The 24,312-nt window shown below is 43.2% G+C and overlaps 1 protein-coding gene and 1 pseudogene across 2 annotated transcripts in view; both read left to right on the top strand.

Annotated features, from left to right (window-relative positions):
* The window catches only part of Chn2 (chimerin 2), a 296,829-nt gene that overhangs the window by 65,248 nt on the left and 207,269 nt on the right, over nucleotides 1-24,312 (top strand). The window lies entirely within an intron of this gene.
* LOC101960825 (transcription factor BTF3 pseudogene) lies at nucleotides 1,851-3,034 on the top strand (annotated as a pseudogene).

Genomic DNA, 24,312 nt, shown 5'->3' with positions numbered 1-24,312 from the left:
GATTCTCCGGGGGAAGGGCTGTATAGAATATTTCCTATGCCAAATACATATGGTTGTTTTTAAAAGCTTTCAAAGAGAGAATTAACCCTGCTTTGTGTCAGTCACAAAAATGACCCCTGTAGCTAGTACTTTCAACTTGATTTCTCTCTACGTTCCAAGCTTTAGTACAGCTTAAGCTGTACTGCCTTAAAGGGAGTTAAATTATATCAGACTGTCAATTTAAATGACAAAAATCTGGGGTTTTCTGAAGTGTTAGAGTAGATTAGACACAATTGCTTTCTTTATGTTGACTCATTCAACTCCCTAACCACTTAGTTCTTTACCTAATTGTTTCCTATATTTTTGTCAAGAAAGGGTATAAGCTTTGGTTTTGGAAAAAAAAAAAAAAAAAAAAACCATGTCCTGGAATACGGATGGCAGGACATGGCAACATAACAGTGTGAATGTGCTTGGTGTTGCTGAACTGCATATTTAAGAATGGTTAAGATGGGGGCTGGGGTTGTGGTACTTGCCTTGCACATGTGAGGCCCTGGGCTTGATCCTCAGCACCACATAAAATAAAATAAAACAAAAATAAAGATATTGTGTCCATGTATAATTAAAAATATTTTTTTTTAAAAATGGGTCAGATGGTAAAATCTGGGTGGTGTGTATTTTACTGCAATTTAAAATGAATATAGAATTTTTTTTTAATTAGACAATTGTTAGGAGCAAAAAAGAAAGAAAAAGCAACTCAATTTAGGTGGAATAAATAACTGGCCTTTTAAAAGTTCTGGTATTTCTTTGCAAAACAATCCATCTGCTGGGAAAGGGAATGAGAACTAACCAGTTCCCTCAAATCACAGTGGAATCAGGAGCATGAACAGCAGCTGCTGTGGAATGTTCAGAAAAGTTGGCCCCAAGTTGATGGATGAACATGCCTTGGAGTCGGCAGGAACAGGAGGTTAGGGACCCGCCTTCTCCACATTCTGGCTAATCCACCTGTCCAGTCCACTGCCCTTATTCCTTCAACTTTTTTTTTTTTTTTTTAATTCTAAAAGCACCATTTACTCAGCTTCAAGTTTTCCGAAGGCTCCGCATTGCCTCCTGATTATGTCTTCCCACCTCTTCAGGGCACTCCTGGTTTCCCTCCTGGCTTCTCTACTGTGAATATTCATTGGCTTCAAGACCCAATAGCTAAGAAGAGGGCACAACTTTCACTTGCTCTTGCAGACTCAGTCCGGCCAAACCCACTATCTTGAAACCTCTTAAAGCTTTGGTTTCTCCTGAGCTCATTTCTGCATACTAAACTCCCTGGCTGTAAGACCAAGCCTCCCTGAAGTCTAGCAGATGGTGACCTTGCAGTAAGCATGGGACTCCTCCAGCAGAAACACTGATTCCATAGAAACCTCAGCGAGAATAAAGAATCTTGGCGCCAACTGGGCTAAGTGCAAAGAGCGCTCTGCTTTGATGGGTGATTATAACAGAAAGCAAAAGGCTTTGAGTCTGAGTCAGCTCACGAGGGCTGTTTGCTTTTTTTGTTTTTTTGGTACGAGGAATTGAACTCAGGAGTGCTTGATCACTGAGCCATATCCCCAGCCCTTTTTTAAAATTTGGAGACAGGGTCACTCTAAGTAGCTTAGGTCCTCACTAAGTTGCCAAGACAGGCTTTGAACTTGTCATCCTCCTGCCTCAGCCTCCTGAGCCACTGGGATTATAGGCATGTACCACCACCACCTAGCCTGAAGCCAGTTTTGAATGGTAAACTCTCGACAGCAGCCCAAGTAATTATTAGATATTCTTCCTGCTGCATAACTATTGCCCAGATGACTGCCCAGATGCATGTGTCTTCTACAAAACAAACCCCTATACACATACAGCATGAGGCCTGCAGGAACTTTCCTAGGATACTGTTGCATTTTACCTGCAAAGCATGCACCATAAGGTCTAGACCAGAAAAGGGAGACTCAATGAATATTTCCTTCTTCCCTAACTTCTCCCTTTTCCCTCCTTTCTATTCTGTCACCCCCTCCCACAAAAATGTTTCTAAAGAATACATGATCTCCCCTAATTGCCATCTTGCATCCTCGTGTGTGCCTAATCTCAGCTAGTCTGCCTGAGATTCCCTGAGTGCCAACTCTTGTCCCCTACGCAGCCCCATTTCTGCTCTGAAAAGATGAAAGAAAATATCATGAACCAGGAAAAACTCACCAAACTGCAAGCACAAGTGCACATTGGTGGGAAAAGAACTGCTCACAGAAAGAAGAAGGTGGTTCATAGAACAGCTACAGTAGATGATAAAAAAAACTTCAATTCTTAAAGAAGTTAGGGATAAACAATATCTCTGGTATTGAAGAGGTGAATCTGTTTACAAACCAAGGAACAGTGATCCTCTTTAACAACCCTAAAGTTCAGGCATCTCTGGCAGCAAACACTTTCACCATTACAGGTCATGCTGAGACAGAGCAACTGACAGAAATGCTACCCAGCATCTTGAACCGACTTGGTGCAGACTGTCTGACTAATTGAAGGAGACTGGCTAAATCTTTGCCCAAACAATTTGTGGATGGAAAAGCACCAATCGCTCCTGGAGGGATGATCATCATGAAGTTCCAGATCTCGTAGAGGATTTTGACAAGGCTTCTAAGAATAAGGCAAACTGAACTAATCAACTTCTGAAGAAGATACTTGAAGTTACTGGAAGCTGCTATTTTATATTAAGACTGCTTTTTAAAATTGTCTTGTTTATAGATCTGATAAAATCTAGATTTCTAATATTTCTAAGCCCAAACCCCTTGGACACTGCAGCTCTTTTCAATTTTTGCTTATGCACAATTTATTCTTTGCAGCTAATTAAGCTGAAGAAGCCTGGAAATAAAGTTTGAAACAAAGGTTAATAAAGAGAGAGAGAGAGAGAAAGAGAGAGAGAGAGAGAGAGAGAGAGAGAGACTACATGACCATCCTTTAAGACACTAAACAGGAGATGACTCTAACTGCCAATAAGAATATATTTACTAAATAACAAACTGACCATATTGTCTGTCAGATGGACCAACATAACAAGAGTTTTTGAAATGATGCATTTTCTGGAAAAAAATCTGTGACCTTGGGTCTTGGTGACTGTTATTTCAATATGCAGCAAGATGGTATGAAGACAGTTGGATGGGATCTAGCAGTTACTGACCATTTGTGTGCAAAATATTGTTTCAAGTTTTAAACGCATTACTTAATGTTAACAAGCGCTCGACCATGGTAGGCATTACCCCATTTTATGTTGGGGGAGCTGAGTTTTGGAGGGAACTGTGATTCGTCCAGAGTCACCCAGCCAGAGCATAGAGCAGTATATTAAACTCAGGTCCACACCCCAATTCTTTACATTATAGCACATCTTCAGCGTGGTTCTGGGCACTGCCCATCTTTCCCTTCTTGTCATTTCTTCCTGTCCACACTGCTGACCACACCCACAGCAAACAATGGGGGAAGAAACTCTTTTCCCAAAGCCTCCATCTCTCCAGAAGAGACATCTTGAAAACCCAGCTGAATTCTCTGAGAGCATTTTTTTAGACATGAGCAGACTAATTGCAAGTTGAGCCCTTTTCTTTGTTTCAAGTGAGAAGCTAAGGTCATTTTCTGTTTGAGGTCAACCCATCTTTTAAAGGAAAGATCAATATGGATCAAATCCCTTTTTTTTCCGGTTGACATTTTTTTTTTTTTTTTTTTGCGCTGCCTCTTTCTCCTCTACTCCAGGAGCACTTAGGACATTTTTAACCCCATGATCTTGGTCAGGAAGAGCCTGGTGACCTCTCCTGTGTTCCTTTTGGCAGCCATACCGGAGAGTACACCACCGTAAATCCCTAGGGGACAACCCAGAGTTTTGTGCATGTTGGTCACAGAGTGTAAAGTTTCTCAGTGGCTTATCCAAGTATTCAAAAGGCAGCTACTTCCCTACAGGGAAGATGTCAGTGGGAACAAGGTCTAGAACCCAGAAAGTGGCTCTGGTGGCCTTTGACATTTTCTCTGGTTTCCAGGGTTTGGGTTGTCATCATATCCCTGTTCTGGGAATCTGGTATTGTTGCCAGATGAACTGTTGAATGGGACCTTCTTCATGCCAGAGTTCTGCCAGGAATACTGGGCAAAGACTGACTCCAGAGCTTTCCATGTACGTGTGCCAGGCTCACCCGAGCCATGTTTTGGCCGATATCTAATTTGGATGACTCTCCTTGAAGCATGACAGCCAAATCAGTTTCTTGCTGATAACTGTGATCAGATTTTCTAGCAAAGTTCCCACGTAGTGGGGATAAACAGGGAGGCAGCCTGAGGTATTGATTTGTGTTATGGAAGGTTCTTTTACATGGAGAAGTCTGGATATTTTGAGCCTTTTTTCCCCTGTACTTTTTCAATGCATGATATGGGACAGAAGTCCTTTTGAGTATTTCCTTCCTTCCTTCCTTCCTTCTTTATTTGTTCTTTTTAGATATACATGACGACATATCATACATACATGCAATATAACTTCCCATTCTTGTGGTTGTACATGATGTGGGGTTACACTGGTCATGTATTCATATAAAAACACAGGAAAGGGCTGTGGTCTTGGCTCAGCGATGGAGCAATTGCCTTGCATGTGTGAGGCACTGGGTTCGATCCTCTGCACCACATAAAATAAATAAAGGTATTGTGTTTATCTACAACTAAAAAAATGTAAAAAAAAATAAAGAAAGAAAAAAAGAACACAGGAAAGTTATGTCTGATTCATTCTACTGACCTTCTTATTCCCATCCCCGTTTCCCTCCATTCCATTCCCCTTTGTCTCATCTAGTGAACTTCTATCCACCCACCCCACTTATTGGGTGTTAGCATCTGCATATCAGAAAGAATATTCAGCATTTGGTCTTTCTTTTCTTTTCTATTTTTTTTTTTTTTTAGTTGTAGATGGACACAATACCTTTATTTTTTTTTAAATTTTTACATGGTGCTGAGGATCAAACCCAGTGCCTCATACATTCCCGAGAAGCATTCTACCAGTGAACCACAGCCCTAGCCTGCCTGCCTTACTTCCTTTCTTCCTTTCTTCCTTTCTTCCTTCCTTCCTTCCTTCCTTCCTTCCTTCCTTCCTTCCTTCCTTCCTTCCTTCCTTCCTTCCTTCCTTCCTGCCTTCTCTCTCTCTCTCTCTCTCTCTCTCTCTCTCTCTCTCTCTCTCTCTCTCTCTCTCTTCATTCTGTCTCTATCAAAATTCCTGGATTGGGGATATATCAGTAGATGTGGCTGGTGCAAAAGAAAAAAAATGTCATCCATTTTAGATAACAGGAGGAACTATAGATTATTTGATAGTGTATCTGCCATTTTCTTTCTTTGATTTTTTGGCTTTCACATTTCGTGCCATTTAGAAAATAGTATCTCTTCGGGTCCCATCATTGGCTAAAGAGAATTTTTAAAAACAACTATTACTAACTACTCTGTGCATTTTCAACTTCTCTTAAATCTCTGCCCTTGGAAGATAATATTCTCTAGGTAGCTTTGAAGATAATAGTAGAGGTGAGAATGCACAGAAGCTCCTGTACTGATTCCCAGGGAAGGCTTTTCCAGATGTGGAATGCCACCGGGAGTCGATCTGGCTTGGATAATTGACAGCTGCCAGCCTGTAATCTTCTCTGCTAAATTGGGGCAGGGGCCTCAGAAGGCAGTACAACAGCTGGGCTGCTGGGAGCCAAGTCCCTGCACATGGCACAGAGCTCCTCTCCACCGCTCTCTGCAGGGACCTCACCCCCTAAAGCTGCATGCTTTGCTGAGCAAGGGAGGGGAGCCTGTAACTTCCACCTGGTGTGTGAGAGGAAACACCCACTCAACTGGGACACAGCTGGGTATGGGGGATTTACTTTGTATTGCATCATAATTAGCATTTTCTTCTTAAGTTCTTCTGAAGATCAGTTCTTAAGGTGAGGTAGGACCATAACATAGAAGGATTGAGAAATCAGCCGAATAGAGAAAACCTTCCCCTTTCAGGGGCTGTGAAGGATGTGGCTCCTGCCCTAGTTCCATTTTCTACCACTTAATGCCAGTTAAGCCTTACCCCCACGAGATTCTTCCAGCTTTCTGACCCTCTCATTCCCTGATTTGATAATACTACCTGTCCTATTTACGTCAGAGGCTTGTTCTGGGGATTAGAGAAGTTAATATAAGTGCCTTGTCCCCTGTAAAGACAATTTAAACAGAATACACAGATGGGTTAAGAAACAGTTCCTGGAATCTTTAGTTTCTGATTATCTTCCTTTTCTGAATGATGGCCTAAATGGTGAAGGCTGCCTGGTCAGAGTCAGAGCTATCATTTGGTGAAGACTTTTTGTGTGCCCTGCACAGAGCTAAATTCTTCCCAGGGACTATTTTATTTACTTCTCAGGATTACCTTGCCAGCTAGCACAGATCTTCTAGTGCTTCAGTTCACCAAGCCAAACCCTAGTTCTGAGTCTTGTATGCCCTTCTAGAAAGGCCCATGTACTTCCCTCTGAGCTGCCTTCTAAATGAAGGGACTGCTGTCACCATTTTCAAATTTGACACTTTAATAAATGATCTAAAACTGTGTCCATTGCTGGGTCACTTTTTAATGTTTGAGTGCAGCACAAGGTCAGAAGTGGTGAAATGCAGCTGTAGCTATTAGATGGAGTAAGGAGACAGGGCACTGGAAAGAGAGGAGGGGAACAAGTGAGGGTGGGGAGAAGAGAATTTGTGACTGCAAGAAAAAGATGTCAATTTTTTTTTAATGATAGGAATAGGGATTTTGTGATATGCATTTTTATTTACAAACTTCATCTGATATTTTACATGTAGATAATCCTTAAAAGCATCCAATTAATTAGTAAATGGGCTTTTGATGTTCTTAGTGCAGGAGATTTGGGACTAATGATCTTGATAATCTTTGCAAAAGATTAGGAGAGGCCTAAAGTGAGACAATTCTGAAGATTTCTAACGATTACTGAACATCAGTGATTACGTTGAGGTGGGGGTGGAGGACGTGAGCAGGAGTGGAACAAGGGGTCAAGGTGGGTGAGATGCCTTCCGAAAGGGCTTTCACCTGCAGCTCCCCATGTGACAGGTGTATTTTAACTTTGGTTGTGGTAGGTTCCTGCCTGACTCCAACAGTAAATCAAGTTCCAGCCATGGGCTGTTGTCTGCATCTAGCAAAAGCCCTCTGGTTGTTTGCTCCTAGTTATGCCCAATAAACAGGTAATGATTAAACATATTTTCATGGCAGCCCTTTTAATATGGAACTTTATGATTCCGGAGCACACACTAAATATGAAGCATTGTGCAATTCAAAAAGAGCCAGGGCTTTTTCCAGAAGCGTCTGAGTTGGGAGTGCCTCTGGCTAGATAACCCCTCTGGTATTCAGTGAATTCTTTCTGAGAGCTCCAGCCTACCTGGATAGACAGGAGACTTTTCAATTTGGTAGGAAATCAAATTCTTTCCCTCCAGGCTGACAGTTGCATTTGAGGTTAAGAAGCATTATTTATAAACAAGAAGCAGAAAGTGACTTCCTTTGCAAAATAAATTCTTATGTTTCAAATGTTGATTATCCAGTGTTGTAAATTATTGAGGGCTTTTGTTTCTCTGCCTTCTTGGGTGGCTTTGCCCTTTCTTGTCATATCCTCCTTGCCTATAACAAACAGTTGAAGTAAAGACATGAGTTCAAACTGGAGTCAATCATTTTGCTGCTAACGAGCAGCTTCTGGAGGGAAGGGAGGGAGCATTTCCTACTCATCTTCTCATTTCTTCCCCAAGCAATTCATACAGGTGTCTAGGAGAAGCTTCACATTAGATTGACGTGAATATTTCACCATGGTTGCAGGAAAGAGATAAAGTTGAGGCTTTGGCGTTGTTTGCAGGAAGAGATTCTGAGGTCCCTGGAATCTGCAGAGAATATAATTCTGCCTTGGCTTGGTGTCAGTCATAGCCCTTTTCACATAAGAGGGGGATACTTGATCTGCAACGTGCTGCCCACTGATTGATGGTTGGCATCTCTTGCCGCAGTTGTGGGACTTCTTTGGTCTCCAGAGCCCAGGCTCTGGACCATTTCTGACTCCTGGGTCTAAGTGCACCTCCCTCCATTGTGAACCCACAGAAGTGCTTCTGTCTTTTTGACTGATGGGCAAGGCTCTTCATATGCATGTGGACAGTGCCTGATTGACACCTGAGGGACTGAGGAAAGTCATTTTCTCAGCCTTGCCAGGGAAAATAAACAACTGTGAGCCTCCAGGACCACAGGCAGAATAAAAAAACAATCCAATAGTAAGAATTGGAGGCAAAGCAGATTATAAGACTCCTGAGGAGAGAGGCTGAGCCCATGACCAAGAAAATGGTGAGTCTGGAGCAGATGAATGCTTGGCCACTGGGCTTCCAATGAGCAAGAAAGAAAATTTTAGGGCAGTAGCTCCTAAAATTTTGGGCCTTAGGAACTCCTTATTCTCAGAACAATGATTGAGGACCCCAAGTATTTTTATGTGGGTTATATTGATCACTATTTGTCATATTAGATATTAAAGCTGGGAATTTTAAAAAAATCATTTAAAAAATCACTTGTCAATTGCAAACAAGTCTATTTTATGTTCACATAACTTATTTTTATTAAATAAAATATTTACTAAAATAGTGAGAATAATACCATTATTTTACTTTGCTGTAGATCTCCCTAGAGTCTGGCCTAATGAGAGATGGTTGGACTTCATATCTGCTTCTACATCCAGTCTATTGCCATATCACATTATGTACCTTCTGGAAAATTCCAGCACACATTTGAGAGAGATGAGAGTCAAATAGTATCTTATTATTATTACAAAAAAGTAGTTTTGACCTCCCAGGCTCCTGTGAAGGTCTCAGGAACTCCTAGGGTTCCCTATTCAATGTTTGAGAACTGTTTGCCTAGATGCAGACTCCCATAACACTTGCCTCTCTCTGATCTAACACATCTTATATGAGGCCAAGAAAATATTTTTTATGCCTTTTGGTATTAGTGTGATATATATCCTAGAAAAAAATTGAACTGGGGCCAGGTGACAGCCTATAATCCCAGTGACTAGGGGGCTGGGGCAGGAGGATTGCAAGTTTGAGACAAGCCTCAGCAATTTAGCAAGGCCCTAAGCAACTTAGCAAAACCCTGTCTCAATATAAAAAAAAAGTGGGGGAGGGGGGTGGGATGTAGCTCAGTGGTTACACACTTCTGGATTCAGTCTCTGGTTTAAAAACAACAACAAAAAAGTTGACATTGAATGTCCCATTGGGCAGCCTGGCCAAGCTCTTGTTCATAATCCAGAGAATGTGACAAGTCTCTTTTCCACACTTTTCAATATGTGGACCTCAAATTGTATACGCTCCACTTGCCTAGAAAAGACATATGTTTTTCCTCTTCACAGTTACCAAGAGCTTTATTATAGAGAAGTAGCTGCTCTAAGGTCTTTCCTAGCTCCCTGTTTCTCTTGCCCAAAGGCAGCTTAAATGTGCTACTTGACTGACCAACAGATGGGCACTTGACCCAACTCATCTGCATTTCCAGAGTGCATCATCATCTCACCGTCATCACTCCCTTTTCCGGACACTAATCAAGACAGTGACTGAGCTGCAACAACACGATGAGCATGAATAGGAAGCTATGGTTTGTGAGGATTGTGTTCTAGTTTCACTTAGCGCCAGACTTTTTCCCCCCCTGGCGAGAATGACAGTGGTACAGCCAGTCAGTCTGCGGCCAACATGCAGATCAAAGAGGGGCCGGTCACAAAACAAACCAAAACACATTTCGATGTTGTTCTAACACAAAAACATCATTTTTAATGTGGCTAGGAAAATATTCAACTTTGTTCCTGTCTTTTGGGAAAACGGCATGCATTGGTGCTTTGACCTCTTGAGAGCTGGCAGAGGGACAGTCTCTGGAGATTCAAACAGTCATGGAATTTTATAGAGAACAGAGTTAGAGATCACCCAGCATGGAGGGAGGGGTGGTGTGTCTGTGTGTGTGTGTGTGTGTGTGTGTGTGTTGCACATGAGGCAAGGAGGCACAGGGTAGAGACTGTGTTGCCATAACAAAGATCCCTGGATCCATGTCCTTTTGTCCCCTGCCAAACCAACTAGCACACAAGCAGCTCACTAGGGAACTGGAAAGCCAGCATTCTCTGTGTGGTCCCTGTGACCTTGGCGATTACTTTGCCTCTCTGTGTCTCAGCTTCCTCACCTATACAATGGGCATAACTACAGTATCTAGCTCATAAGGTTGTTCTTAAAATAGCAAGACACAGCATTCATAGAGTTTCTTAAAAATTTTTAAAAATACATAAAAAGCATGAGATAATTGGCAGGCATTATTATATTCTTATTGTTGGCATCCCTAAAACTTGGTTTCCTCATCTGCAAAGTAGTAATTACCAGGTTGGTGTGGGACTAAGTTAGAGAATATATGGTTAAGTCTGGGAGAAAATATCAAGGACGTACTATTAAAAGTAATGCAGCATATTTTAGGGGCAAGTCAAGAGAACAATTTAATTTTGTACCTAAGTGTTTTTTCAAGTGTCAGACTTCAGTCCTTGAACAGTAACACATAATTATTTGCACTGTTTTGAAAGCAGGGCAGTTATTTTTAAATAAATGAATATATAATCACAACTAGAGCAGAAACAACAATATAATCACAACTATCAAAGCAATAGCTAGTGTGTGTGGAGTGCTCATCTGGTACCAGCACCGAGCTGAGAACTTGATAGGTTGTGTACGTCTCCCATCTCACCAGCCTCTTGAAAGAGGTGCTATTGCTGTTCCTAGTTTACACTTTAGGAAAGTGAGTTCACTCGGGGTCCTTTGGTAGCACGATGTTGGGCAAATACTGACCCCAGGCCAGCTGGTTTTGGGGTCAGTACCCTTCACTAGCGCAGTCACAGAACCAGGGTTCAGAGGGAGGTAGAAGGGCATTACATCCCAGGTGGAGCTCAGCAGGCTGTAGTGCTGCGCTCTGCAGGAGACAGAATTAGATTTTTAGTTCTTCTTAGGTAAGATAAAAGTTGGGATGTCTTATCATCAGTATTTGATGGTGGGGTGGGTAGTGGCTGCTGCTGCTTTGGTGAGCAAATCATTGATCTTATGGCCCAGGGATTGAGCCAAGAATAGATTCTTGCTGTAGAGAAGATCAGATGCACGACCCCCAGAGCTCTACAAGGAGTTGCTCGGTGGGAAGTACAAGGAGGAGGATGGGACAGAAATCCATGCAGAGTTTCTGAAAAGCCCAGAAAATAGGTATGTAAGATGAACCCTGGGGACAGGGAGAGCCCAGGTGAGCTAACACCTGGAAGGGTAGAGGAATACGTTTCCTGAGGTGGACTGTGACCCTCCTTGGGACCTGGGGAGTATATTTTCCTGTCTGCATCCTACCTAGACTTTTTGGTATAATGGGATTGTGCCACAGCAGGTATAACTGGTTCTCTTAGGGGAGACTGTATAATGGTATAGCACTGGGGAGTGAAACTGATCAAAGTACATTTTTTTAAAAAAAAAAAATTTAGTTATAGATGGACACAATACCTTTATTTTTTATTTGTTTATTTTTATGTGATACTGGAGATTGAACCCAGTGCCTCATGCATGTTAGACAAGTGCTCTACCACTGAGCCACAACCCTGGCCCCAAAGTACATTTTTACATATACACAAGTATGCCATAATGAATCCACATTCTGTATAATGCCATAATGAAATCCACATTCTATATTATAAACATGCACCAATAAAAAGAAAAGAAATGTAAAGTAGAAGAAACTAGTGGGAGGTGTAGGGAGACCTGAGTTCAAATCCCAGTTCTGCACTTCCAAGCTGTGGTTGTGCAAGTACTTCATAAGATGGTTGTAAAGATTAAATAAGAGATTGCATGTAAATAAATCAACTGGTCCACTGAAAGCCCCAGTAAATAGGAGCTATTATTATCATTGTTATCATTATAATTAGATCTTCCCATTGGCTGGTTCCTGGATTTTCCTGCTGTGCTGAGGAGTTGTTCTTTTACTGTGTCTTGACTTTTATCTATTTTTAGGTCATTATATGTGATACCCATTTTAGGGGCCTGGTGTTGTTTTCTTATAGGTGCATTGTCTAAGTGCAGGATGGGATTGTCCAGGCTTCTCTGCTTGATCCTTCTAGTGCATGCCGTAAATCAACATGCAAGATGGGATGGCTGACTGCAAACAGTCACACCCCTGGCTCAGCTGATGAAGGTCATGACTTACCATTTCCTGATTTGGTGGTTCACCAAACTCCGCCAGGGTTCATAAGAACTCTGTTCATGCATTTAATGTGTCACCCATCTTTCCACCAGACAGAAAAGGCTATTAACTCTGAATAAGACCTAGGCTGCAGCTGTGAAACACAGGGACCACCCTCCCCTTGTGATGTGGATCATTAGCTGAGCAAGGAGCCCCATGAATTTTACAGCATGCCCTTTTCTTGTTAATTGAATGATCCAGGCACAAATGTCTTTGAAGCACCTTTAGTCCCCAGATTGTTTGCCCAAGGGAGAAGTCCTCTGTGTGTGGCAGACAGAGCCCTGCCTTGTGTGATCTGGCTATGAATCTGGCTGATGATGTTAAAACACTCACGGATACAGAGGCAGGGTAAAGGTGGGCAAGAAGCAGGTGAGGCAGGGTAGGTATCAGGGAGCCCAAGTGTACCACAGTCCCAGCATGTGGCCCATGCAGCTGGGTCTGGGATTTGTATTAAGTCCTCCAATGAGGACTTGCCAGGAGTTACTAGAACCTTGCAAACAGGCAAACAGTTGTGGTTAAGATGTGAGCCAAGGCCGAAACCCAGGAACCCTGGTAAGTATAGGGAAAGTGGGCAGAGCTTAGCTGTGGTATGTCTTTGAAGCACTTCTGAGCCATATACCTGCATCACAGGTTGGCTGTTTGATCACATGTATCCTGGGGATTTTCCCAGCATCCTCTGGAAGGTGGTCCTTAGCTTCTGACACGAGCATGTCTCTTCAGGCAGCACCATCTACTCAGGCCATGGTGGGGCCCACCTACCTTCCTCCTCCTCCATCCCATTTTAGCCATCATTTTTCAAGTGTAGTCATCCGTCAGGCACAGTGTTGCCATTTTCCATATACTCTCCTTTAATCCTCTCAATGACCTTGGGAAGTAGATGTTATTATCCCCATTTTGCACATGGAGAAACTGAGGTGCAGAAAGCATGAGTTGCTTATGATCATGTAGCTGATAAACAGCAGAATGAGGATGTGGTTGAGGCCTGTCTTTCCCAGAGCTCATGCTCTGAACCACACTGTCTGTTCTGTGGTCAACTGAGATGGAAACTTACTCTAGCTTGGGCAGCCACCTCTCAGTTGCTGCAACAGGCTGGAGCCCTGGTGTGCAATTTGGCTGCACATTGCCATCTCTGGGAAGCTTTAAAAAAGAGATTTACAGTTGGCCTGAGGTGCAGCCTGGGCATTTACTAGAGCAGAGGTTGGCCAACTTCTGTAAAGGGCAAGTAGTGCCTAGTTCAGGCTTCAAGAGCCACAGTGTCTAAACTACTCAGTTCTGCTTTGGTAGAGACAAAACAACTGTAGATGATACATAAATGAATGAGCAGGGCTGTGTTCCAGTAAAACTTTATTTACAAAAAACAGATGGCTGGATGAAATTGGCCAGGAACCAGTTTGCCAAGTACTGATCAAGTCAGGCAGATCATTCACAGATTCCATCCCATCACCAGGGAGATGAAAATGTGTCTTTCATCTGTGGAACTGGTGTCTGGGTATCTTGGGCCAGCCCTGGGCACTTTAGGCCTTCCAAGCTACTACTTTGCTGCAGACTCAGGAGGGTTGGCCCAGCCCCTATGAATGAGCTTCTACAGTGGTCTCTTACAGTGGTCTCTTTTATGCTGAGGACTCCAGTTTCCTGCTGGTTGGAAATTTGCCATGAGCCATCACCTGTTTGGTGGGGGGTCCTGTCTGGCTTGCTAGACCTCCCCCTTGAGGAGTTGAAACTGCCCCTCCCCCCTAAGTTCTGGCTTCCAGCCAAGCCCTCTGTAATTAGAAGGATTAGCTGAATCACAGGGCTGCCACCTGTTTGATAAGGAGGATGGCCCCTTGGTGAGCAAGCCTCCATTGCTGGCTGTCCCTCCAGAGTCAACTTCTAGAGAGGCCCCGCCCCACCCCCTCTGCAGCTCCCCACCTTCTCCTTCCAGCTGATATCCTGTGCCTGCCTGGTGCCTGTAGCTTGAATGAGAATATCCTTCTCAGCCGAGGGATTCAGAATATCAGTTTTATTTTATGGAATATTACTGTAGCAGTCCCAAAATTGTGGGTTGTGATTATTTACAAAGTCAAAAGGAACACCAGAAAATAAAAGCTGCTGAATTACTTGGGGTGATTGGAATTAGGTCCCAACCTCCTGAACACATAGAAATCAAAGCCTGCTTTCCTTATCTGCCCTATCTGGCAGCTGTCCTTGGTAATGGGATATAGGGATACCCCAGAAAATGCTGTGTTGAAGGGAAATTAGGTCTACAGGTGGCATTTGGAATGCAACAGATGCACAGCATCTTTATCAGCTAGTTGTTAAGATGTTGGAATGCATTTGGTCAATGAATGTTTATTGGGATCCTGGTTTGTTTTGGGAATGAGGGCCACAGGATAAGAGCATCATCTAAGCAGCTCAGAATGGGTGCACACGGCCTCCCAGTTGGTCCACAGGCTCCTTGACGTCCTGCAGCCTCCTAACCTCCACCTTTCTCTCCTCCTAGCAGAGGCTGGCAGCCAGAGGACTCCATAAGTAGCCAAGAGAACTAACTGAAGGGGATCAGACTGCTGTTGAAAAGGGCTTGGGGCCCTCCTCCCTCTTCCAGGGAGAAAATGGTGTTTAAAAAAATGATAAAACCAGTAGTCTAATCTCACATTCCAGAGTCATAGAGATCCCATCATATCCCCAACTGTAGAACAGTGTCAGAAAAGCTATAAGAGAGACAGCTCTGAGTGCGAGAAATTGGTGTGGAAGCCTGAGGGTTGGGGTACCTTCTCATGGGACCTGAGAAATGAGCTTAGTTAAATGAGGTCTCTAGCTTGAAAAGGTAGGGAGGGAGGGCACCTCTGGGTAGATGGATCAGCATGTCAAAGGCAGGAATAGGGTGTGATCATGTGACTGGAATGTGTGATCCCTGGCAGGAGAGAAGGACAGTCTGAGTCTGGAACGTGGCTAAGGGATCTGCAAACCAGTATGGTGTTCCAAAAGGCCCTTAGAAGAGTAATGAAATCTTGTCTGATTTAGGAAGTTGGTGGAGTAGCAGTGGGAGCCCTATGGGAAAGCTGTTGTAAAAGCAAAGTGGCCCCCAACCAAGACAGTGTAAGCAAGAGTGGGAAGGCTTGATCCCACCTAGGAGGGAGTTGATTGGCTAATGAAGATGAAGGAAAAGGATTAAAAATATAGAAGGTGGTGGGGAGGAAAACTGATGGGTTTTAAGAGATATGTTTGAAGAGTCGGAGAAACATACAGATGGAGTGAGGCATTAGGTTGTGGGTAATACAGGACAGGAAATTTAGACAGAGGCTGGGAGCTAAAAGTGAAATAAAGGTGGTAATGAAGTTCATGGAAATGAATGAGGTAGGTAACTCAGGGAGTTTGCGGAAGGGAGGGGAGAGAAAGTGAAGGGACTAAACCAGAAATCCAGGGACACCTACAGTTAAAGAACAGAGTGAAAGAAGACCCAGCAGAGCAGACAGCCTTCCTGGGTGGATCAGCTGTGGATGGGTGGGTTCAACTGGGTCGGACCTGTTAACACCTGTGACTAATGGAAAATGTACAGTGAGATGAGCTATGGTATGTAGCCCAGAAACCTTGCCCTTACTCCCATCACTAAGGACATTAGACTTCACTCATTGTTTCCTTCGTTAATTAATTCATCAAAGATTCACTAAGTACAAGACACTGTGCCCGGTTGTGGGTGCAAGGCATGCTTCTGTTCTCTTTGCTTACAACTGAGCAGAGAAGACAGACATTAAGCAATACCTCAACTTCTTCCTTAAAAAAAAAAAAAAAAAGAAAAAGAAAAAAAGAGCCAGGTGTGGTACAAATGCCTGTACTCCCAGAGTGTCGGGAGGCTGAGGCAGGAGGATTGCTAGTTCAAAGCCAGCCTCGGCAACTTAGTAGGGCCTTAAGCAGCTTAGTGAGACCCTGTCTCAAAATAAAATAAAAAAGGACTGGGCATGTGGCTTAGTGGTTAAGTGCTTCTGGGTTCAATCTCTGGTACTCAAAAAAAATAAAAAATAAAAAAATTATAAGAGTCACAGCAATAAACCAGACATTTATAGGGCTTCTAGTCTCTAGATGCCATTACATACATTAATTGGCTACTTAACACTGACAACCTTATTTACTTTCAAAAACTACATACACACACACACACACACACACACACACACATACACACATACACACACACAAACACACACATAAACTCAGGAGCACTCTACCAGCCACTTCCCCAGCCCTTTTTTGTGTGTGTTTTATTTAGAGAAAGAATCTCACTGAGTTGGTTAGCACCTTGCTTTTTGCTGAGGCTGGCTTTGAACTCATGATCCTCCTGCCTCAGCCTCTTGAGACAATGGGATTACAGGTGTGCACCACCATGCCTGGCCCAAAACTGTACAACATCTTTTTTTTCCCTCTCTCCCTGTATGTACAACATCTTGATGAGCATTGTACCCAAAATATAAGACAAGATAAACAGCGACAAGTCTCCCTTCTACTTTGTCCCTGGTCTCCCTGTTTCTCTTCCAAGAGATACCATTTTCTTGTGTACCTTCACATTCTTTGCACACACAAGTTATTACCATATGTGTACATTCCTTTTTTTCTCTCTTGGCCTTTCTTTTTGACAAAATGCTAACAAAGCATTGATGATTCTGTATCTTACCTTTTTGCATAACATTAAATCCTTTGAAGGATATAGCACAATTTTTACTTAAGCAACCCCTGTATTTATGGACATTAGGTTGTTTCCAATATTCTGCTGTTAAAAGCAATGCTGCACCATTTCACACATGTGTAAGTATATCTATAGGATGAGTGCATCAAAGGGAATGAATATGTGTTAATAAATTTGACAGTTATTGACAAATTTCTCCCCATAGTGATTTTACCAACTTGCGCTTGTATTAGCAAGTTTTCCCATAGCCATGAGGATCATATGAAATAATGCATCTAAGCCACATTTGTGAATGGAGAAGGGGTCTGCATATCTAAAGGATCTTCATCCTCTTGTGTCAGCTGTTTTCATCCTGCACACTGATGGTTACCTGTCAGGGTGATCCCTGGGAGTGCTGTCTCTGCATGGGTTGTTCAGCTGGGAGAGACACCTCCATGTCCTAATCTTCTCTAAAGTTCACATGCCCTGGGGGCTGGTGCTGCTTCTTGGCCATGGGCTCCTGGGACACATGCCACGTTGTGCCTGAGTGCATTGATCATCAGAGGGTGTCTGCTGACAGTTGGGTGGGCAGAGCTCAGCCTCCTCCATAAACAGCATAGAGATGATCGTGTTGGCTCGGCAGTGGCATGACAGAACAGGTCAGGATGGGAGCAATGACCTCACCTGGGTTTCGACAAGCACTGGAGATGTAAGTGATAAAGCATGTCGACTCATTTGTCCATACAAGCCGTCTGCAATGAACTGTGTGCATTGCTGCTCATTCTGTTTGTGTTGCAAACTCCATTTCACCTTGGAGGTTGGTGAATGCTAATTAAGTGGCTCCAGGGTTGTCTCTTACTGAGACAGCTCCTCAGTTCCGTTCAACAGATTGCCACGGAGACATCTCAGTTTAAGTGAGAAATTTCTACTGAGTACCCACTATGATCAGACGGCGGCGACTGTTCCCATTGACTCTAGATTGGAATTGCCTTGCCCTTCGTCTTTGCTCAGCTCTCATTCTATTTTTCATTGGCACACTAGATCACAAACCAGGGATGATTCACTTTGCATGATAGGAAAGTTCTGAAAATGAATTGTTATGTATAATGAATAATGTTTTAATTGTACCAGGAGATTTTCCTATTGAGAGGAAGTTCTGAGGCTAACTTGGTTTTGAAGGGTAAAACATTGTTTTTTGATTTATCTCTTTGGTAAAGGAGAAATTTTTACTTAAAGGAAAAATAAGTCAAAATTTAATAACTTTAGGAATCCAAAACAATATCAAACACAGATTTGAAAAAAAAATATTTTGAGAACCTATGAGCAGTGTATGCTAACAGGAAGAACTAATGTCAGGAAGACCACCAAAGGATGTTTGCTGGCCAGAAGGAGAGGGTGGTCTTACTTGCTGACGTGGCTGATGGTGGCAAATCCCTCAGTGTAAAATTGAGAATCAGAGAAGCGACAGAGAAAGAAGAAAAGGGAAGATGGCAGGTGGTGGACACCCAAAGTGGCAGAGGAGATCAAAGCCAAATAGTGGAAGTGGCAGCAAACAGAACTGGCTTCTGTTTCCAGTGGTCTCTGGAAACAGAAGCCACCTTGTCCACGAAGCTGTGTGATCTGACCTGCATTTGCTGCTCCTGCCTCAGAGTGCGCTGGCTGTAGATGGCCCGAGCTCCACTGTTTTCTGTAACCCCTGGAGGAATCATCATCTCCACTTGATAAACCAAGTAACTGAGTTTCAGAGAGGCTGAGCGGCTCACCCAGGTCGGCAGCTTTGAGTGGAAAAGCAAGATGTGGTTGGCAGAATTTTCAGATAGCCCCCCAAGATTCCTGTTCCTCAAGTACACAACTTGTGGAATCCCTCCCCTCCAGTGTTGACAGGACTTGTAAAGAAAACGGGAGTTCACTCTCCTGATGAGGTTACATTATACAGCCAGGAGAAGGAGATTGTGAAGATAATAAGTAATGTTCCTAATCAGCTGATTTTAGAGTCAAAAGGAAACTATCCTTTTGGATGGGCCTGAGCTAATCAGGCGAGTGCTTTAAAAGAGGTTCTGGGTTTTCCCTGAAGAAAGAGAATTGAAATGAGAGATTCTTCTGCTGACCCTGAAGAAACATGCAGCCATTTTGTGAGCAGCCCAAGGAGGGGACCATGTAGCAAGGACCTGAGAGTGGTCCCTGGCCAGCAGCTAGCAAGGAAGTGAGGTCTTTGGTCATCAGCCTCGGAGAAATGAAATCTGCAACAACCATGGGAGTTGGAAGAGGAGCCTGGGCTTGATCAAGGAGCACAGGCCTTGATTTCAGCCTGTGAGACCCAGAGCAGGGTGCTCGGCCACGCCATGTCTGGACTCCTGACCCACAGACTGGGGGCTAGGAAGTGAGTGCTCTTTCAAGCCACTGAATTTATGTGAACTTGTTGCACAAAAATAGGAAATGAATATGCACGGGTCCGAGGCTCAGGTTTCTGGCTGCAGAGCTCACATGCTGCATCCTCACCCCAGTCTTCCTCCTAGAAATCATCTCAAAAGTCACTAAATCCTGGAACATCAAGGTTGAATGAGGACCATCCAGTCTAATGGCTCAATACAACTTTTCCTACACAACAGAAACCAGTTTTGGGTCCCTCTGTCGGTCGGAGACCTGCTCTGCTTGGAGATGGATGTGAGAGGCAGAAGCTTATGCCCCACTGGAGCCCCACTCCCTCCTCAAGGCACCCCTGAGGAACACAGTGTGAGAACCATTGATCTGATCATGCAACCCATCCCACCTTTACATTTCCCTCTCCACCATCCTAAGCATGATTTGGATGCCTCTCTCCACTTGCTATCTGTAAGCCATCGTTTGGAAAGCTTTCTTTTTTCCTTTTTTAGTACTGGGTGTTAAACCCAGAGGTGCTCTACCACTGAGCTAAATCTTCATTCCTTTTTATTTTTTATTTTGAGATGGGGCGTTGCTAAGTTACTGAGGCTGGCCTCCAACTTTGAAATCCTCCTACTTCAGCCTCCTGAGTTGCTGGGATTACGGTATGCACTGCTGTGTCTGGAAAGTCTTTCTTTTGCATTAAAACCTGTTCCCCTATAATTCTTGTTATTTGTGTGGGTCTAATCATAGGTAATAGAACAAATGGAGCTCTTCTCCTGTAGGACAGATTATCACATCAGGTCTCATGTTTCATGTACGCTTTCTGTTTTCCAGACCAAACCCCTCCATGCCCTTACAGGAGTTTCCAGTCCCTACTTTCCTACTGAACTTCAGCAAGCCTGTATTTCCCTGAGAGTAGGGTCAGGAACTAAGCACAAACTCTTGGTGTGGTCTGCGTCTCATAAAACACAGCAAGCCTCGTTGAAGCCACAGTCTAAATATTCTGTTTCCATCAATGCAGCGTTAGACCACATTTGCTTTTTGGCAACCACAGAGAAGTGCTGACTCATACCACACATAGCGCCAACCCAAAGGCCTTTCTATACATGTGGCTGCTAAGGTATGTCTCCACAGTCCTGTAGTTGGGTGTGTTTATTTTAACCTGAGTGCAGGCTTAACAGTTCATCACCCTCGCGTCTCATCAGGGATCTGTGGCACATCTTGTAGGATCCTGTTTATGTCATGCAGCAACATTGCTCTGTTTTCCCAGCATTGCCTCAACTCTCAATTTGATAAGTATGCCATAAATATCCTCATTGGAGTTATTGACAGAATGTTGGACCTGGACAGGGCTGAGGTCAGAGCCCTCTGGCACCACACTGATGATCTACTCCCAGTGTTTGAGTCTCTGAAACAGTTACAGCCAACGAATTGTATCATCTGATGGCAGCCATCCAGCTCCTAAGGTACCCCCAGAAGCTTCGTGAACTCTTTCCTGGCACCCAGGTACAAGGCATTGAGTCCGCTTGCCCGACCTCCCAAGCCATAGCAGCTCCTCCTGAATGCTGGCAAGTGCTGTGCAGCATCTTTCCCACGATGGTACCACACACAACCCTCTGTAGTTTGCTTCCCTTGGCGGGGGGTGGTGGGGGGACAGCATTTTCTCCTACATTCATTTTTATCTTTGTCTTTTCTTTTTTCTCACTCCATAGGAAAACATCAGGACTATTTAGGAGATAATTTTTTTAAAAAAAATTATTTGTTCTTTCTAGATATACATGACATAGAGTGTATTATACATACATGGAATAGTATAACTTGTTCCAATTAGGATTCCATTATTGTGGTTGTCTATGATGCGGAGTTACATTGGTCTTGTATTCATATATAAGGATAGGAAAGATAAGTTTGATTCATTCTACTGTCTTTTCTATTCCCATCCCTCCTCCCTTCCCATCATTCCCCTTGTCTAGTCCAATGAACTTCTAATCTTTCCCTCCCTTGTAGTGGGTTAGCATCCACATATCAGAAAGAACATTCTGCCTTTAGTTTTTTGGGGTTTGGCTTATTTCATTTAGCATGATATTCTCCAGTTTCATTCATTTACCAGCAAATGCCATAATTTCATTCTTCCTTATGACTAAGTAATATTCCGTTGTGTATATAGACTACATTTTCTTTATCCGTTCATTTGTTGTAGAGCATCTCGGTTGGTTCCATCTACCATGGCTATTGTGAATCGAGCTGCTATAAATATTGTAATGGCTGCATCATTATAGTATGCTGATTTTAAGTTCCTTGGGTATAAACTGAGGAGTGGGATAACTGGGTCAAGCGGTCATTCCATTCCAATTTTTCTAAGGAATCTTATTTAGGCTATAATAATGAGTGTCAGCATACTTAAAAGATTGAGGAAGGGCTCTTTTGATTTCAGAGGAGAGCCTACACTTGGAGTCACAAGAAGTAGGGTAGTACACCAGAAAACTCAGTACAAGTTGTACGAGGTGGCTGGGGTACATTAAAGGTGAGGTCCACATGGGACAGGGTGGTGAGGGAAATGCAGGGTAAGCTGAATATGTTCCCAAGGTTTTCATAGGGCTAAAGTCAAGCAAACATCTGCAGATCACCCCTCTTTTCACCTGTGCTGTTGTTCTTTCTCTCTCACCCTGATTTATGTTAAAGCACCTGGGGAGGGGGGCATTGTTCTTGATAGCACTGGGGACAGCCTGTGCTCCATGTGGGTTCTAAGGATGGATGAGCTCCTCCACTCACCCCAAAGTGAAGATTCTGCAAATCCACAGTACATGGAGGGATCAGAAGCCCACATAAGGGCTGGGGTTGTGGCTTAGCGATAAAACGCTCGCCTAGTACATGTGAGGCACAGTGTTCGATCCTCAGCACCACATAAAAATTAATTAATTATTAATTAACAGTATCGTGTCCAACTACAACTAAATTCCGCCCCCCCCCACAAAACCCACATGAGTGGCAGGGCAGAGGTAGTCCATAATTGTCAACACATCACTGCTGTCCTGTCTTGGTTCAATTTTTCTTATACTTTTCTCTTTATTCATATTCATTATACAAAAATGAAAGTTGCCACGAAAATTCCTGGATATTTATATCACCTAAGACCAAGTACCTGTATGAGATCACTGGGAAAGAAGTATTTTACTTGTTGCGGTGAGCTTTGACAACGTAGTGTCCACCTGCTGGTTCACTCTCTAGCGTTCATTAACCTCCTTGTAGCCACCTCAGTTTCTCTGGGAACAGGGCTGCTATTCTCCTTGGCTTCAAGTCCAATTGTTCTAGGGGGTTCCCTTGTCCTGTTGGGGGAGTGGGGTGTCCTCTGGGTTAGCTTTGTCCAATCAGAATACAAGGTTCTGCCATGTTTGTTTCAAGCCAAAGAGAAACAGAGACTTTGTCGTGGTTTCTAGAAGAGACAGCCTTGGTTCCTTTGGCTGCACTTGGCGCTCTCGGGTTTCCAGGCTCAGCCTTTTCAGTGGCCTTGCTTCCAGGAAGGGAAAGTCTGAGGGAGAATGGCAGCAGCACAGAGGCAGGAGAGAGGAGAGGGGAGCAAAACTGGACTCTGAGCACAGGAGGAGCAATGATGAAACTAGGCTTCGGTGGTCACTCTGGACAGTGAGTCTCTGGGCATCCGTTTTCTCACCTGCAAAATAGGAATCATGATATAGCTCTTCCTGAAGTTGTGTGAGGACCAGGGGAGTCCTGAGAAATGCCGAGAACAGTGCTCAGCACTGGTGTGTACCCTGCAAGTGTCAGTCTTCATCTGAGCTCTCTCAAGCTGCAGCTAAGCTGAGACCCACTCCTGGATTTTTTCAGGCCTAAAAAAAAAAAATAAATTCTCTTTTGTCTTCACCAATTTGGCTTGTATTTTGTGTCATTTAACCTGCAGAGTCCTATTTAATAGTTTGAGTGAAACAAACTCTTACTCAGTTTTCTTTTTTGTCTTCTTTAACAATAGTGAGATAAAAATAATCCAAGATCAGATGTTCCTTTTCTCATTATTGCCTAATGGTGAAGCATTATCTTGGAACAGGCTAATTTCCTCTCCTTCCTTTCTTCTTGGTTGCAATTATTTGAAATTTATTCCCAGCATTCTTTAAAAAAAAAAAAAAATATATATATATATGTGTGTGTGTGTGTGTGTGTGTGTGTGTGTGTGTGTATAGTGCTTATTTTCCAGCATTTCTTTAAAAAAATTGCATGTCATGAAGACCTCTGGAATTGCAATTAGATGTTCGTAGCAAGCAGTATTCAATATGTGCAGTATTCTAAAATGATGATGTCAGATGTTTAAAATAAAATATAAAATCATTAAAATAAATATATATTAAAAACCAATTAATGTTAAAAAAAAAAACATACAGGGAAAGAGGAAGCCCAGAGTTGGCTGGGGCTTTGGGTGGGACTAGGGAGCAGATCAGAAAACATGGCAACCCATGCTGGGTTCAACTAGTGCTGGGCTGTGTGGTTAGAGAGGTCAGTTCTCCCTTCTATTCTGGTTAGAAGAATAAAGATAATAGCTGAGATTCCCTCTTTATTGAATTGAAAATGAATGAAAGCTTTCTTAATCACCTTAAGTAATATATTTAACTTTCTCTGTGGCTGAAACATGTGACTCTTAATGAGATTGATCTGCATTTTTTGATCACTTTAGAATTCGCAGTGGCTGTTTTAAGGTCACCCCCGCTATTCTTGTTCTTTAACTCAGGGTTTTTGTTAGTCTTTTCCCCTCTGTTTTCTTCCGTCTTAAAAGCCCACCTGGCCTTCTGCCTGAGTCCTTGCTGTCCTTAACAGTCATCAAGGAACTTGGCCATTTGGGCTGAGACCAGTAGCAGAGGCCCTAGTCAGCTTTAATTAGCAGACAGCATGCAGAGAGGAACAATAAGAAACAAAACTAGTAAACTAGAGAAAATGGAGACAAAGCCGCATGAGTAGAATCAGCTCTGGGAGCTGGGAAGAGGGAAGCCACAATGGTGCCATTGTCCCTTTTTCTTAGCATGTATAGCCAGGCCAGGCGTGA

The sequence above is a fragment of the Ictidomys tridecemlineatus genome, chromosome 2 (assembly GCF_052094955.1).
Source record: "Ictidomys tridecemlineatus isolate mIctTri1 chromosome 2, mIctTri1.hap1, whole genome shotgun sequence".
NCBI lineage: Eukaryota > Metazoa > Chordata > Mammalia > Rodentia > Sciuridae > Ictidomys > Ictidomys tridecemlineatus.
This window is presented reverse-complemented; position numbering and strand designations above follow the sequence as displayed.